At 35.9% G+C, this 5147-nt stretch overlaps 1 long non-coding RNA gene across 1 annotated transcript; it reads right to left on the bottom strand.

Annotated features, from left to right (window-relative positions):
• Nucleotides 1-579: 579 nt before the first annotated feature.
• LOC135429317 (uncharacterized) lies at nucleotides 580-4748 on the bottom strand. Its single transcript, XR_010436398.1, has 4 exons — nucleotides 4545-4748; nucleotides 4322-4487; nucleotides 769-943; nucleotides 580-711 (listed from the first exon to the last, which is right to left on the bottom strand). It is a non-coding gene; the product is annotated as an uncharacterized LOC135429317 (long non-coding RNA).
• Between the last annotated feature and the right edge of the window lie 399 nt (nucleotides 4749-5147).

The raw sequence follows: 5147 nt of genomic DNA, 5'->3' as shown, positions 1-5147 counted from the left end.
ATTTGCATATGCGCCTATAAAATATAAAAGTTTAAAATTTAGTACTTGCGCGAACCACACCCACATACATACCTAGCTTGAATTACCCCTTTCTATCGCCCCTTATTACGCCCAGAGAGCTCTTTAGGCAGGGTAAGGTAGAATTAAACGATTTAATATATATGTATATCACCTATCTGTTGCACGACTGATTATCGTGATATACCCAGTTATAAGTATTTGCGTGGGTACTCTGTTCTTAAATCAGTACCACGATTGCCTCATGATTGCCTTCTTGTCTTCTTTTTTACGGCGACGGGCAATAACTTTGCAGTTTTTCGTCGCCTGTTCCATTTAGTGTTGTTAAAATAAAAAAATTTATTCTATAAAATAAATGAAATTTTAGAAATTAATACCCATTGTCCATAATCATAAGTATAAGGCAAAGCAATAATACGCACCTGTTGACGAACCGAAGACAATGTCAGCTTGCGTAGAATAAATATCTGAATGGACACACCGTATAAATTAGAAAGAGATAAGAAACATTAATTGTTAATAAACATAATGCAACCAATTATACGCACGTATTGAAGAGAGAATGTCCGGCTAAGTTTAACTTGATAGGGAGAGGGGGCATGCCGGCCATCTAGTGGCCAAAACGAGGGAGACGAGTGAAGGTGATCGTCTCATGGTAGGGCGGGTACGCTGGGCCCGGAACCGGGACCCGATCTGGAAAACTAAAGTGGATAAATAGTGTTTTTTGTTAATTTTTATTGAGCGTCTCACCCTTGTTGTTTACATTTGCTTGTTGCTACAGCTGTTGTTCACTTGTTAGAAGTTCCGATTGTTTGTAGTTATCGATTATGTGGTTCATTTTGAAAAGTGTTGTATAGGTATGTTTTGCCACAGACGTTGTAGCTTTGTTGTTATCGATTGTGCGCACTGCGGGCCAAGGATGGGACTACACCCAGAGAAACCGATGAGCCAGCCGGCGCGGCGCACTGAGTAACAAGCAGTTTCGTAACAATATGAATGCATGTTGTGTACTGGGGTTTTACAAGTCGATGCAAATATTTATATTATTTCTTCAAATTAACTTATTAATGAAATTATTATTATTTTTATTAAATAAAAAAAAACGAAATAAGAGCGCAAATTTTCTGTTACCAAAGATTCATTTTATCAATTTTTTTTGTTTAAATTATTTTTTACTCCGTCGGTCGATTCAGCTACCGACGTATTTAATTAACCCTATTTGTATTTTTTGGCCCTCTTTTATTTTTTAATAAAATAAAAATAATAATAAATAATTATTCATTTAATTTAAATAATTATATAAATATTTGCGGCGACTTTAAAAAACAGATTTTCTACGGAGCCAACCTCAGTACAACATGCATTCGTATGTGAATACAAATTTGGGATAGGTGCATGATCAGCGCTAGAAAAGTAACAAAATTTATTTCTTTGCCAGCTAAAGCCAGAGCACATTTAAATTGTGCTGTTATGTATGTATACTAACACACATACAAACATAATTGCTTGCACGGCTCTCATAGAGCCGAAGCTCAGAGTACATTCTATGTTTAGCTTTTTGCTCTTTCGGCTGTGGGAGCCCAATGATACTGATTTCGTATTCGTTCTCAAATTTCAAAAGCGTTTATATTGTCTTTGGTTCAGGGTATCCCCTAGTCGGGAGCTCCCGACTAGAACCTCTTACTTGTTTATAACTAATTCTTCTGCATATCATATATACCCTCTACCGGTGCCAATTAATTTTTTTAAATTTTTTTTTTTTTTTTGGCTATTCTGAAAATGAAGGGGAGTTCTCCCCCTCTTTCCCAAAAAAATGGTCTTCCTCAAGGTTATTAATACGCATGAGCTTGTTAGGTTGCTGAACCGAAGGGGGAGCGTATTCCCGTTGCTTTGGTTGCATAGAATTTCGACTTTGGGGATACGGATACGGATAGGGTGTAGTTGTAGTTGTATTGGTTTGACTACATCCATGGTTCTCTTTTGCTGATTTTTTTGCCCTGGGTTTGGATTGTTACGCTATTGGGTGTTGGTGAAGTGATTGTAAGCGAAGTTTGCCCTTTGGTAATTCGCTTCGAGTTGCTGAGCTTTTGCCAAAGCATTAGGCAAGTTCTCTGGTTTAAGGGAAAACAAAATTTCTGCTAAAGAGATATTAAGGCCTGTGATAAAAATTCTTAAGGTGTTGTCCCTGTTCTTCTTATTCATTTAAGTAATGATGCTGGCTTTATCGCCATATGTAATAATCGTTTTGTTTATCAAAAGGTTTAATTTTTTACTAACCAAATTGTAGTATTCGAGAACAGTTAGGTTACCCTGTCGAAAAATACTCAATTCCTGTTCTATTATGTAGATTGGCCGTCGTGATTGGTCAGGGTGTCATTAGCTTTACCTGTAATTTTATTTCTTAAGATTGTTAAAGCTCCTACATACTTTCTACTTCCTTCTTTATACATACTCATGGCGCAGCAAGCTGCTTCGCGCCAGCTAACATATGCATTAAAACTGCCTGAGAATTCTGTAATAGATTTGAAGACATCGAATGCTTCATCGTAACGAATTAAGTCATTAATTTCGGTTATTTTAAATTCTTGTTCATTATTGGAGGAGAGAGTAATTTGCAATTTCAAATATGCAATTTGCTCTTGAAGTGCTCTAGTCTGAGTTGCTATCAACTGAGCTACCAAATCAGCTGTCAAGTTATTGTTAGCCATTTTTATACCCTGAACCCATTAAAAATGGGTAAACAGGGTATAATGTATTCGTGCAAATATATGTAACAGACAGAAGGAAGCATTTCCGACCCCATAAAGTATATACTTATATTCTTGATCAGCATCAATAGCCGAGTCGATCTAGCCATGTCCGTCTGTCCGTGTGTATGAACGCAAGGATCTCAGAACCTATAAGAGCTAGAAATTTTAGCTGTAGGTCCTCCTAGTGCCCGCGCAGATCGAGTTTGTTTCCGATATTCGATAACTTGCCCCGTTTCCAAGTAATCGATAAAAATCGATATCGAAATCCTGTTTTTGGGCAATTTCGGTAAATAATAGAGCTAGAGTCAACAAACTTGACATGTAGCTTCTAGAATAGTATATATATATCAAGTATCTTTCATTTTGTACCTATCGCCTGTTGGAAGCAGAGGGTTCAAGGTATCTCCTAGTCGGGAGCTCCCGACTAGAACCCCATGCTTGTTAAATTTTGAAAACCTTCAATTAAACTTTCTATTTGATGATCCAACAATTATTATTCTAACCAATGTTCAGGTAGATAAAATTTACTTCTTATTTTTACAATTTATATTTGTTTATAAAAATAAAAAATTTTCTGATGGCTCACGTACAAGTTATAAAGTCGTCCAAGCCTTCCTTCTGGTTTTAGGGTCAAGTCTTCCTTCCGTCTGGGTTTAGGGTCTTCTTTTACGTTGTTCTCGTTCGGAGATCTCGGGTTGATGAAATTTTCATAATACGAAAAAACATACGAAATGTTTTTATTAACAATCTTTTCATATATGGAAATTTTCGATTCACTTGTTGAAAATTTTTGGTTGACTTTCAAGTCTTTATTTTTGCAAACACTTTGTGTTTCCGTTTATCGGAACTTTTTTATACTCTTCTGAGTTTTTTAGAAACAGGATACTTCCGTCCGTTGGAAATTTTTAATGCTTCTTTTTAGAGACACACAAGATTTCCGTTTATAGGAAATTTTTAATGCACTTTTTGAGAACAATTCTGGATTTACATATCGGCACTTGCTCACCCGCGAATCACTAAGGATACTTTTTCTTTTAATTATCGTTTTCTTGTGTTATCAACCGCGAGCCCCACGTTGGACGCCAATTAACCAATTAGTGTCGACTAATTGGAAAAAAGCTATGTTTATGATAAAGCTTATTTCCTTAAAGATCAAAAGCTCTCGGTGATCTTATGCTGCGAGTTAGCTGTGTTTATGCTAAAGCTTCTTTCCTTAAATTGCAAAAGCTCGCGAGGGCGGCTTGCGTAAGCTAAATGCTTGGAGTTATGTTTACGTTAGGAATTGCGCACGAGAAGCTGGGTCTTTAGTTTTCGTTTAGGAAATGTCCTTGAGAATCTGGATCTTTAGTTTACGTTATGAATTGTGCATGAGAATCTAGATCTTTACGTTAAGTGCTTGCTCTGTTATGTTTATGTTAGAGCCGGGAGTGGACGTAATGATTGAAACGGGTCTAATAAGTGTGAAAGGGCTAAGTAATTGGAATAGAAACTTATTCCGAAATATTGCTTATGATTTCAATAAGAATTCCTTGTCGGGCTGGGTGATAATTTACATGTTTACTTGCATCTATGGTTATGCGCAATTTCTTTGTGAACTCAGGGTATTGCAGTAATGTTGGTTTCAGTAGTGCCTTTTTTAGGTAATCAACAACTATACGCCATTTATTCTCCTTGGAGTTTGGTAGGGCGGGTACGCTGGGTCCGGAACCGGGACCCGATCTGGAAAACTAAAGTGGATATATAGTGTTTTTTGTTAAATTATATTGAGCTTCTCACCTTTGTTGTTTACATTTGCTTGTTGTTACAGCTGTTGTTCACTTGTTAAAAGTTTCGATTGTTTGTTGTTATCGATTATGTGGTTCATTTTGAAAAGTGTTGTATAGGTATGTTTTGCCACAGACGTTGTAGCTTTGTTGTTATCGATTGTGCGCACTGCGGGCCAAGGATGGGACTACACCCAGAGAAACCGATGAGCCAGCCGGCGCGGCGCACTGAGTAACAAGCAGTTTTTACAAGGCGATGCAAATATTTATATTTTTTCTTTAAATTAACTTATTAATGAAATTATTATTATTTTTATTAAATAAAAAAAAAAAACGAAATAAGAGCGCAAATTTTGTGTTTCCAAAGATTCATTTTATCAATTTTTTTTGATTAAACTATTTTTTACTCCGTCGGTCGATCTAGCTACCGACTTATTTAATTAACCCTATTTGTATTTTTTGGCCCTCTTTTATTTTTTAATAAAATAAAAATAATAATAAATAATTATTCATTTAATTTAAATAATAATAGGTGCATGAACAGCGCTAGAAAAGTAACAAAATTTATTTCTTTGCCAGCTAAAGCCAGAGCTGTGAATAACAACACATTCAAATT

This window comes from Drosophila montana, unplaced genomic scaffold (genome assembly GCF_035044405.1).
Source record: "Drosophila montana isolate Dmon_TW-CO22-7 unplaced genomic scaffold, ASM3504440v1 contig_2629_1, whole genome shotgun sequence".
In the NCBI taxonomy this organism is placed as follows: Eukaryota; Metazoa; Arthropoda; class Insecta; order Diptera; family Drosophilidae; genus Drosophila; species Drosophila montana.
This window is presented reverse-complemented; position numbering and strand designations above follow the sequence as displayed.